The 12,903-nt window shown below is 37.1% G+C and overlaps 1 protein-coding gene and 1 non-coding gene across 2 annotated transcripts in view; one reads left to right on the plus strand and one right to left on the minus strand.

Moving 5' to 3' along the window:
* CUNH11orf49 (chromosome unknown C11orf49 homolog) overlaps positions 1-12,903 on the plus strand; it is a 180,743-nt gene that overhangs the window by 99,274 nt on the left and 68,566 nt on the right. The gene's annotated exons all lie outside the window — the stretch shown is intronic.
* On the minus strand, positions 12,164-12,267 carry LOC121104841. Its single transcript, XR_005837219.1, has one exon. It is a non-coding gene; the product is annotated as a U6 spliceosomal RNA (small nuclear RNA).

Raw genomic sequence — 12,903 nt, forward strand, 5'->3', positions numbered from 1 at the left:
CTTCAGTAGTTACTTGGTTAGCACGATTACATTAAATTTGTAGCATACACCCTAAATACTGTAGCTATGTAAACTGTATTTATTATCATGCAAACAAGTTTTTCTGAGAACCATATATTTGAAATTTTAAATACAAAATGTCAATCATAAGGCTTTCCTTTTTGAATTCATGTATTTATTAAATGCTTTCAGTGTTCAAAGCACTGTGTGAGGTGATGAAAGGTATGCAGAGAACTCATTCATTCATCTCTTCATTCACTCAGCAGTATTTGTTGAATGTGCCCTCTGTGCCAGGTTATTACTCTAGGTCCTGGGACTGAAAGGATAAGGAGCATATAGTTCTCTTTTTAAGGAGTTCATAATCTAGTTGGAGAGAAAATAGACATGTAAGTAAACTGTTATAGATGACTAGTAGAAAGTGTCAGGCCAAATATGCATGTTTATTTTCTCTCTCTGTAGAACACACTAAAATTATAATAAAGGGTAAGAAAGAAAGCCAAAAGGACAAAAAGAACAAGAGAAGAGATTACAGTAAGAGACAGGTGTCAACTAAATTTTAGAAGCTGGACAGCAGATGGCTAAGTAGGAACTAATTTAGCACAGAAAGCTGGTGACTAACTACTTACAAAAGGGAAAGGTGTCAGTTTGTGCCACAGAGGTCTAGGGGTCAGGAATTGGAAGTGACAGGTACTCTGAAATTGGGGGTATGGGGAAAGCTAAAAACAAGAAAATTTTTTGAAAGCCTTTATATGGAGCAGTTAGATCCCCAGATCCTCTCCCCTTCATCAAGCATCAAGGTCATGCCTTTTGAATCCATTAGGAGTTTGGAGAAACTAAACTGGAGGAACTCTCAACTCAGAAATGAGGGACTCAGAGCAGAGATGAAATAGTTTAATGAAAACAAGGAGATTAAGACAGTCTCTCTATGCCAAATATTGATGCCCTGTTCCCTGCCTTTGCTTAGCTCTCAGAATGCTGGCTGCCAAATGGATCCCCTCCAAACATAAGTCTCGAATATTTTCTGGAGAAACTAAAGTAAACCCAGAAAAAGTCTCCATGAATCTGATGTTTAGGAGTTCCACTGTGAAATGACCAGGTCTCAACCTGTTCATTGTACAGTAAAGATCAATGTTAACAAGCTCCATCCAATGAGATAACCAGCTTTTTAATATCTCACTCTAAATATGGATGGACATACTCAAAGATCACCAGTCATGTGGAGGAAGTCTCGAACATGATAGTCAGAAGCCAAGACAAAACTGACAGGGCAGAGGAGGAGGAAACTCAGAAGAAGTGGTGACAATACGAGGAAAAGAAAACTTTAAGAAAGCTATTGTTAATATCCTCAGGGGGGAAAAAAGAGATGATACTGGATCCATTCAATAAGACTAGCCTGCTATTAAAAAAAAGAAGAAGAAGAACAAAAAAGAGTTCTTAGAAATTAGAATACCAGAAATAAAAAATTCAGGAGCTCCTGGGTGGCTCAGTCGGTTAAGCGTCCGACTCTTGATTTTGTCGCAGGTCGTGATCTGGGGGTTGTGAGATTGAGCCTCGAGTGGGGCTCTGCGCTGGGCATGGAGCTTGCTTGGGATTCTCTCCTTCTCTGTCTGCCCCTCCTCCCTCTAAAAAGAAAAGAAAAAGAAAAAAATTCAATAGAAGGGCTGAAAGGCAAAGTTGAGGAAATTGCCCAGAAGAGGCCCAAAAAAATGGAAAGTAAGAGAAATGATACAAGAAACTTAGAGACCCAGTCCAGGAGTATAACATTGAAAAAAAAGAAAACAGAAGAATTAGAATGCCATCAGCCTTCTCAATAGCAACACTGGAAGCTAAAAAATCAATAAAGCAATATTTTCAGAATTGTAGGGGAAGATTATTTCTGACCTAGAATCCTGCACCAAGCCAAATTATCAATCAATTATGAGATAGAATGTAGATTTTTAGATAGGCAAGAGCTTATAAATTTTAACTCCCATACAGCTTTTCTCATGAAACTACTGGAGAATGTCTTTTCTCAAAAAATGGGAATAAATCTAAAAAGATGAAATTATGTGATCTAGAAACAAGGGATCCAACAACACAGGAGAGAGTTTAAGAGAAGTCTTAGGATAATAATGAAGGCTAGTCCCAGACAACCATTTGTGCGGAAGAGCTAGAAAACAGCCAATTCAAACTGGAGCAGCAGAAAACTCCTAGAGGAATGTGTACAAGAATATAAAAAATAGAACTGATAAAACTTGTGTTAGGGACACCTGGGTGCCCCAGGCGATTAAGCGTCTGGCTCTTGGTTTTAGCTCAGGTCGTGATCTCAGGGTCATGAGATTGAGCCCCATGTAGGGCTCTGCACTAAGCACAGAGTCTGCTTAAGATTCTTTTCTCCCTCTACCCCTCGCAGCTGCGCTCTCTCTCTCAAATAAATAAATAGATCTATTTAAAAAGCCTGTTGTGTTAGATTACATTCGGTTAGAGAGTTAGAGATGAATACTTCAGTTAAAGAAATAAATCTTTATTTGGGTTGTGAATGTGAACCCTGCGTTGGGTATAAAGATTACTTGAAAATAAAATCTTTAATTAAAAAAAAATAATAAGTAGGGGCCCCTGGGTGGCTCAGTCCATTAATTGTCTGCCTTCGGCTCAGGTAATGATCCCAGCGTTCTGGGATCGAGCCCGGCATCGGGCTCCCTGCTTGGTGGGAAGTCTGCTTCTCCCTCTCCCACTCCCCCCGCTTGTGTTCCCTCTCTTGCTGCCTCTCTCTCTGTCAAATAAATAAATAAAATCTTTTTTTTTTTAAAGTAGTGTTTAATACTTAGAAACTCCAAGCAAACAAAGAAAGTGGCAATTATTCCAAGAAAAACGAAAAGTTGTATGAGACTTTGCAGCTTGGTTATGAATAATATTTATATAGCATAAGAATATAAGTACTGAATATTTTAAGCTAATGTTGGTACTAAATATTAGACTGGAAGATGGGAAGTGTGTGTAGGTGGTAAAAAAGATAACTGCCCTCTTCAGCTAAGAGTCCAAAGATAATGTCTAAAACTTAAAAATCGAGAAAGAGCAGCATAAGCATATTATTAAAAAATGAAAAATGAAAAACAGAATAAGTGGAGTTAGTTAAAAGGGTTACTGCTGTAGTTTGATTTCAGAGTCAACTGAGTTTGAAAAGCCAGCACACCTTTCAAATGAACTTGTCATGGGGGATTCAATACTGATACAGAGATTGGAAGAGGAAATATGGTCAGTAGTTAAATCATGTGAATGGATGAGATCACTGAGGAATGAAAGTGTAGTGATAGAGGGGGATAAGAGAAGAACTTTGGGAGATTCTTATATTTAAAGGGTGAGAGGGCCGCCTGGGCGGCTTAGTCCGTTAAGTATCTGCCTTTGGTTCAGGTCATGATCTCAGGGTTCCTGGATCAAGCCCTACATCGGGCTCCCTGCTCAGCGGGAAGTCTGCTTCTGCCTCTCCCCACTTTCCCACCCCCGCTCATGTGCTTGCTCTCTCTCTCTCTTTCAAATAAATAGGTTTTTAAAATCTTAAAAAAAAAAGGAAAGAAATGCGAAATGCTGAGAATTGAGAATTTCTAACTAAATTGGCATTGCTCAATAAATTGAAAAGCTATCTAAAGTGACCTCCAAAATTTATTTTGGTGTGCCTGGGTGGCTCAGTCCATTAAGTGTCTGCCTTCGGCTCAGGTCATGATCCCAGGGTCCTGGGATTGAGCCCCACATCAGGGTCTCTGCTCAGCGGGGAGCCTGCTTCTCCCTCTCCCTCTGCCTGCCGCTCTCCCTGCTTGTTCTCTCTCTTTCTCTGTCAAACAAATAAATGAAATCTTAAAAAAAAAAAAAGTGAGAGAAGGAGAAGAATCAGGGAAGAAACAATCAGAATGTATGAAAAGAAAAAGCATAATACGACCTTGTAGAAACCAAGGAGGAGAGTTCCAAGGAAAAGATGGGCAAGGGTATCAGTTGTCACAGGTGGAGAACTAAGAAAAGATCCTTCAAATCTATGGTGATTGAGTGATCATCCATAACTTTCAAGAGAATAGTTTAGTTGAATGATGGAAGCAACGCTGAGAGGATTACTGAGTGAATGAATGGGTGGTGAGAAAGAGGGGAATAATGAATACAGCACAGCCTTCTGAGAAATTCGGCTTTGAAAAAAAAAAGAAGAAAGCTTTAGCGAGTAGTCTTTGAAAGATTTTTTAGATTAAGGGATCACTTAAACATGTGCAGGTAGATAACAAGGAGTTAATGGGAAAGGCAAGATTAAAGATGCAAATGTAAGGGGATAATTGATAGAGCAAGGTCCCAGAGAAAGGGAAAGAACATGGACTCAGGAGCACAGGTGGAGAGATTAATCTTAGTAAGAAATAGGAAAGATTCTTTCTCTGAGAAAGGGAAGGAAGAGGTGAGGATTAACTGAAGACAAAAAGAAATATTAAGGCATGGGGGAAGGAAATTGAAGGTCTAAGAAATCAGATGACTTCGATCTTCTCAGTAAAATATCTACTTAGAGTTGGGAGTTGGGGCAAAGGGTTAGTTTGGAAATTTGAGAATGGAAAATGTCTGGAGCAGCTGTTGTAAGGAATGCAACACAAAGTCAGAAGGAGATGACTAAAAGGATTACCCAGTAGCCATGAGCATCCAGTTGAGGTTAGATAGTATGAATTTGTAATAAAGCCAATCAATATGGTTTCTGGACTTCCTCCAAGAACGCTGTATCTCCAAAAGTTGTATTAGTCATCATCTTGGCTGGAGAGGGTTTCCTTGGAGTGTCTTAGGAGACATCCCAGGGTTCAAAAACTTGAGAACTATGCTTGCTCAAGGAGAGTTAATGCTCAGGAGTAGTCAAGAGCAGATTTGCCTGTGGGATACTTCCATCTGTGGGTCATTCAGAGGTCTTGTGGGAAGAATCATGGGCAAGGAAAAAGAAATATATTTAAGAGACTTAAGAGAAGCAAAGCAGTTTGGTATCAAAAAGATCTATAGCTGCATGTGTATCTAGTCACAAATCTGAGGGTGGGAGCATGTTCGAGAACATCTGGATTCAGATAAAAGAAGAGCAGAAGAGAAGTGACATCATCATGGGATTAGACCGTAGACTACCTAGCCAGATGGAAGATAAAGATAAAGCATTTTTGATGTAGATCACAAGACTGGACTGAGTTAGGAGAGCATGGTGATAGGGATTTCAAATGTCAAGCCCTAAGCCCAAAGTCACATTCAGCCAAAAAGCAGTATACTTGATTAATTCTTTTTCTTCTGTTTATGTTTTTCTGATCATTAAAGAAATACTTGCTTATTGTAGAAATGTAGTAGTACAGAAAGGTGTAATGAAGCAGAATAATAATCACCTCCAAACCCACTACTGACAGCACTCACCATTTATATACTTGCTGTTATTCCTAGTGGGGTTTTTTGTTTGTTTGTCTTGGGTTTTTTTGGTTTTGTTTTTGGTGGTTTTTGTTTTTTTTTTTAGCTTAAACAACAGAAATTTATTTTCTCACAGTCTTCAGGCTAGAAGTCTAAATCAAGGTGTCAGCAAGTTTGGTTTCTCCTGAGGTCTCTCTCTCCTTGGTCTAATATTTTTTTATTCATGAGTGTTTTTACACAGTATAGATAATGCTGAGTTACATTTGTATGGCCTTTTTTTTTAAATGTAGGAGCTTTTTCTAAATTCTTACATCAAAAATTCTTTTTAAATCTCATTTTATTTTTTTCTTCTTTGAAAATTTACATCTTTTATTTGCCTTCATGTATCTTCATCTCAAAAGGAGGAAATATGAAATAGGAGTTCTAGATGTAATTATAAAAACAGTTTCACTCTTTACTGTTTCCTACCATTATTTTCAGTTTTCTGACTATTTCAGTCAATACTATTAGGCAGGAAAAAGACATAAGAGAGATAAAAATTTTAAAGGAAAAGGAAAATTACATCATTTGTAAGTGACACAAATACTTAAACTGGAAAGCCCCAGATAAGTTGAAATCTATTACAAAAGGTATGAAACTTCAGCAAGGCAATTAGACAGAACATACTAAAACCAATGATTTATTTAAAAATAATAGCCTTGGGACACCTGGGTGGCTCAGTCAGTTAACCCTCTGACTTTGGCTTGGGTCATGATCCCAGGGTCTCAGAATTGAGTCGAGACGGCTCCTTCCTCAGCAGGGAGCCTGCTTCTCCCTCTGCCTGCATCTCCCCCTGCTTGTATGCTCATTCTTTCTCTCTCTCTCTCTCTCTGACAAACAAATAAATAGAAATCTTTATAAAAAAAGTAAAAATAAAAACAATAGCCTTTATATATTCAGATGAGAAGAAAAGTCCCTTTTAATAATAGCAAGAGAAGATAAAATACCTAGCAATAAACCCAACAAGAATATACAAGACTATATGTAGAAGACTTTAAAACACTACTGAAGAACCTAAAAGAAGACTTGGGCATATGGAAAGGCATACTGTGTTCTTGGAAAGGAAGACTTAAAAATCATAAAGCTGTCAGTGCTCCTAATTTAATCTATAATTAGCACGATCTCAGTAAAAACAGGATTTTATTTTGCTTGTTTCCTTATTTTGTTGAGACAAGCTGATTGTAAAGATTATACAGAACAACTAAATAGACCAGAATAACCAGGAATATCCTGAGAAAGAAAAGAAATAATGGGGCACTAGCTCTACCAGATTTAGAATCTATTATAAGGCTATAAAATTTTATTAATAAAATAGCTAACATAAAACACTATGTCCCAGGTACTGTTCGAAGCGCTATATATATAAAATAATTCATTTAATCCTCACAACAGCCCATTACGATGAACTTGCTGAAACTCACAGAGCCAGTAAGTTGCAGAGGTTAAATTTAAACTCAGAAAGTTGGCTCCAATATATGCTCTTCATCACTATTCTATACAAACATTCATTATTGGCACATGAATAGAAAAGTAAAAATCAATGGACCAGAATGGAGAAGCCCCTAAATTGACCCAAATATGAAAATGGTACTACCCTGTGTTGGAGGAGGTAGGGCATTTTAAATGAATGAGCACAACTAGTAGCCATCTTCTAAAAAGTTGGACTCCTTCCTCACACCTTACATGAAAATAAATTCCAGATGGATCAAAAATTTCTATGTGAAAATTGAAACCATAAATACACTCAAAGAAACCACAGGAAAATGTTTTTATAATCTCACAGAGAGAAAAGCCTTTCTAAATATGAATGACAAAAAACCTGGAAGTCATAAAAGAAACTATTGATGTATTTCGTTAGATAAAAAAAGGACAAAAAAGCCCTATAAATAAGAACAAAAGATTAACAACAAACAGGAAGAGATATTTGCAACTTATATTACAGATGAAAGGCTAATATCCTTACATACAGAGTCCCTAAAAATCAGTTATAGAAATACTAAAAATTCATGTGCCTGGGTGGCTCAGCCCGTTAAGAATCTGCCTTTGGCTCAGGTCATGATTCCAGGGTCCTGGGATCGAGTCACGAGTCCGGCTCGCTGCTCAGTGTGGAATCTCCCTCTCCCTCTGACCCTCCCCTCTGCTCATGCTCTCTCTCTCTTTCAAATAAATGAATAAAAGAAAAAGAAATACTAAAAATTCTGTAGAAAATTTCATGAAGGAAATGAACAGAAAACTCACAGAAAAGGATTGTATAAATGGTTCTTTAAAAAAAATTTTTTTAAATAGCTTGAGGGGGCGCCTGGGTGGCACAGTCGTTAAGCGTCTGCCTTTGGCTCAGGGCGTGATCCCGGCGTTCTGGGATCGAGCCCCGCATCAGGCTCCTCCGCTATGAGCATGCTTCTTCCTCTCCCACTCCCCCTGCTTGGGTTCCCTCTCTCGCTGGCTGTCTCTACCTCTGTCAAATAAATAAATAAAATCTTTAAAAAAAATAGCTTGAGATATAACTGAATGCCATAAAATTCACTTCTTTCTTTCTTCCTTCCTCCTTCCTTCCTTCCTTCCTTCCTTCCTTCCTTCCTTCCTTCCTTCCTTCCTTTTAGAGTGCGTGAGAGAGCACAAGTGGGAGGGGAAGAGGGAGAGGGAGAGAGAATCTGAAGCAGACTCCATGCTGAGTGCGGAGCCTGATGCCAGGCTTGATTTCATGACCCTGAGATCACAATGTGAGCCAAAACCAAGAGTCAGACACTTAACCCACTGTGCCACCCAGGCACCCCAGGTGCCCCTATTTTTTATTTTTTTTTAAAGTAGACTCCATGCCCAATGTGGGGCTTGAACTCACAATTTTGAGATTGAGAGTATCATGCTCTATGGACTGAGCCAACCAGATGCCCCAAAATTCACCTACTTGAAATGTACGGTTCAGTGGTATTTAGTGTATTCATACACAGTTGTGCAACCATCACCACAATCAATTTTAGATAGAACATTTTCATCACCAACTCCCCCCACCACCCAAAAAATCCCATACTTATTAGCAGTAACTAATTACTAATTACCTGCTACTTTCCCCCCACCCACCTACTTGTAGCCCCTACTTTACTTTCTGTCTCTTTGGATTTGCCTATTCTGGACATTTCGTATAGATGGAATCATACAATATGTGGGCTTCTGTGTCTGGTTTCTTTCACTTAAAATAATGGTTTCAAGGTTCATCCATGTGTAGTATGTATCGAGTGCAGACCTCATTCCTTTTCTATGGCCAAATAATATTCCATCATATGGGTGTCCCACATTTGTTTATCCACTCATCCATAGACAGACAGCTGGGTTGTTTCTACTTTTTGGCTGTTATGAATAATGCCGCAGTGAACATCTGCATTCAAGTTTTCGTGTGAACATATGTTTTCACTTCTCTTGGGTATATACCTAGGAGTGGGATGTTGGGTCATATGGTAATTCTGTGTGTAACTTTGTGAGGAACTGCCTGTTTTCCAAAGTAGCTGCATCATTTTACATTCCCACCAGCAATGCATGGGTTATAGTTTCTCCACATTCTTGCCAACACTTGATATTATCTGTCCTTTTTATTATAGGCATCCTAGTGAGTATGAAGTGGTATCTCATTATGCTTTTGATTTATATTTATCTGATGACTAACGATGTTAAGCATGTTTTCATGTGCGTATTGGTCATTTGTGTATCTTCTTTGGAGAAATGTTCATCTACATTGTGTTATGTACCAGCACATTTGTTCCTTTTAATTACTGAGTAGTATTCCATTATATGAATATAGCACAATTTGTTTTTGTTCACCTGTTAGGTGACATGTGCATTATGTGGTTTTTGGGTACTATGAATAAAGTTTCTAATGACATTTGTCTACAAGTCTTTTTGTGCACATTTTCCCCCAGCTTTGTTGTGATATACATGGCACATTATAGAAGCTTAAGGTATACAAAGTGATGATTTGATACATATGTATATTGCAAAATGATTATCACAGTAAGGTTAGTTAGCACCTCTATTACCTCACATAATTACCTGGGTTTTTTGTGGGGGATTTGTTGTTGTTGTTTTTGGTGGTGAAAACATTTAAGATATACTCTCTTAGCAACTCTCAAGTATATAATACAGTATTGTTAAGTAGAGTCATTATGTCCCCAGAACTTATTCATCTTATAACTAGAAGTTTGTAGCCTTTGACCAACATCTCCCCATTTCTACCAACCCCATTCTTGGCAACCTCCATTCTACTCGCTATTTCAATGAGTTTGGATTTTTAGATTCCATATATAATTTGAGCTCATACAGTGTTTGTCTTTCTCTCTCTGACCTATTTCACTTAGTATAATGCCTTCAAGGTCCATCCACATTTCTGTAGAAGGCAGGATTTTCTTTTCTTTTATAGCTGAATTGTATTCCACTATACACATATACTGTATTTTCTTTATCCATTCATACATGAACACTGAGGTTGTTCCTGACTAGTCTATTGTGGATAATGCTGTAATGAACACGGGAGTGCATATATGTCTTTGAGACAGTGATTTCATTTCCTATGGATATATACCCAAATATGGGATTGCTGGATTGTATGGGAGTTCTATTTTTAACTTTTTGAGGAACTTCATACTGTTTTCCAGAATGACTGTACCAGTTTACATTCTCCCTAACACAAGGGTTTCCTTTGCTCCACATTCTGCTGACATTTGTTACCTCTTTTTTTTTAATAATTTTTATAGATGTGAGGTGATATCTCATTGTGGTTTTGATTTGCATTTCCCTGATAATTAGTGATGTTGACCATCTTTTCATGTATCTGTTGGCCGTTAATATCTTTTCTTTGGGAAAATATCTATTCAGGTCCTCTGCCCATTTTTAAATTGGGTTATTTGGGCTGTTTTGCTCTTAAGTTGTAGGAGTTCCTTATGTATTTTGGATATTGATGACTTATCAGATATATGGTTTACAAATATTTTTTCTCATTCTGTAGGTTACCTTTTCATTTTGTTGACCATTTCTTTTGCTGAGCAGAAGCTTTGAGTTTGATGTAGTCCCACTTACTTATCTTTGCTTTTGTTCCTTGTGCTTTCGGTATCACATCTAAAAAAATCATTGCCAAGACCAATGTCAAGAAGCTTTTCCCCTATGTTTTCTTCCAGGAGTTTTATAGCTTCAGTTCTGACATACAAGTTCTTAATCCATTTCAAGTTAACTTTGGTAAGTGGTGTAAGGTAGGGATCCAATTTCATTCTTTTGCCTGAATATCCTGTTTTCTCAGCACCATTTATTGGAGAGACTGTTCTTTCTCCATAGAGTGTTGTTGGCTCTCTTGTCAAATATTAGTTCACTATACTATACGTGGGTTTATTTCTAGGCTCTCGATTCTGTTTTATTAGTCTGTGTAAATTTTTTTATGCCAGTACCGTACTGTTTTGATTATGTTATAGATTTGTAATATAGTTTGAAATCAGGAAGTGTGATATCTCCTGCTCTGTTCTTTCTTAGGATTGAGTTAGCTATTCAGGGTCTTTTGTGGTTTCATATGAATTTAAGGATTTTTTTTTTGTATTGCTGTGAAAAATTCCATTGGAATGCTGATAGAGATTACATTGAATCTATAGATAGCTTTGAGGAGTAGGAACATTTTAACAGTATTAGTTCTTCCAATTCATGAACACAGGTATCTTTCCATTTGTTTGTGTCGTCTTCAATTTTTTTCATCAAAGTCTTACAGTTTTCAGTGTACAGATTTTTCACTTCTTTGATTAAATTTATTCCAAAGTATTTTATTGTGTTTGATACTATTGTAAATGGGATTGTTTTATTTCTTTTTCAAATAGTCTGTTGTTAGTGTATAAAAATGCAACTGATTTTTATATATTGATTTGTGTCTTGCAACTTAACTGAATTCATTTATTAGTTCTAACAGTTTTTTGATGGATTTTTTAATTTTTCAATTTTTTAAAAGATTTTAATTTATTTGAGAGAGAGGGTGAACAAGCAAGAGAGAGAGTACACATGAGCAGGGGTGGAGGGAGAGGGAGAGGGAGAAGCAGACTCCCCACTGAGCAGGGAGCCTGAGGCGGGCTCTATCCCAGGAGATCATGACCTGAGCTGAAGGCAGACACTTAACCAACTGAGCTATCCAGGTGCCCCTCGATGGATTTTTTAAAAAAGATTTTCTATATAAGGTGATATCATCTACAAACAGAGACGATTTTACTTCTTCCTTTCCAATTTGAATGGCTTCCATTTCTTTTTCTTGCCTAATTTCTCTGGCTAGGACTTCCAATACTATATAGTTGAAAAGGCATGGTCTTGTTCCTGATCTTAGAGGGAGAGTCTTCAGTCTTTCACCATTGAGTATGTTAGCTGTGGGCCATAAATGGCCTTGATTTTGTTGAAGTACATTCCCTTCTATACCTAATCTGTTCTGAGTTTTTTCATGAAAGGATGCTGAACTTTGTGGACATATGTTTTTATTTCTCTTGGATAAATATCTAAGGGTGGAATTGCTGGCAGACTTTTTCCAGAATGGTTGTATTGTTTTACATCTCTACCAACAATGTCTGAAAAATCCCTATTGTTAACACGTCCTTGCTAACATTTGGTGTTTTCAGTCGTCTTTTCTCCCTTAGCTTCATTGAGATATAATTGACATGTAACATTGTTTAAATTTAAGATGTACAATGTGATGATTTCATATATGCATATGTTGTGAAGTGATTATCACTATAAGGTTATTTTTAAAAATATGGAACACTTCACAAATTTGCCTATCATTCTTGCACAGGGGCCATGCTAATCTCTGTATCATACCAATTTTAATATATGTGTTGCTAAAGTGAGCACAGACTTTTAAACTTTAGCTTTTCTAATGAGTATGAAGTGGTATCTCATTGTGGTTTTAATTTGCATTTCCCTGATGATTAATGATGTTTAACACTTTTTAATTCTTTATTGGCCATTTTCTTTGTGAGGTGCCTTTTGAAATCTTTTGCTCAGTTTTGGGTGGGTTGTTTTAATTACTGAATGGTAGGAGTTCTTTATGTATTCTGGTTGCAAGTCAGATATGCATGTTGCAAATATTTCTACCATTCTTTGGCTTGTTTTTTTCCCTTAATGGTGTCTTTCACTGAGCAGAAGTTTTTAAAGTCCATTTGATCAATTTTTTCTTTTATGGTTAGTGCCTTCTGGGTCCAGTTTTTAAAAATCTTTGCCTACCCTAAGTTTGTGACACTATTACTCTACATTTTCTTCTAAAAGCATTAGAAATCTAGCTTTTATATTTAGGTCTATAATCCATCTTGAATCAATTTTTGTGGGTGGTTTGAGGTTGAGGTCAAGGTTCTTTTTTGTACCATCTGGATAGCTAGTTGCTTGTTCCAGCACCATTTGTTGAAAAGACTTTACTTTTCCCACTCAATTGTTTTGGCTCTTTTGTTAAAAAAAGATATATATATATATATATATATATATATATATATA

Source organism: Ursus maritimus, unplaced genomic scaffold (genome assembly GCF_017311325.1).
Source record: "Ursus maritimus isolate PB19 unplaced genomic scaffold, ASM1731132v1 scaffold_23, whole genome shotgun sequence".
NCBI lineage: Eukaryota > Metazoa > Chordata > Mammalia > Carnivora > Ursidae > Ursus > Ursus maritimus.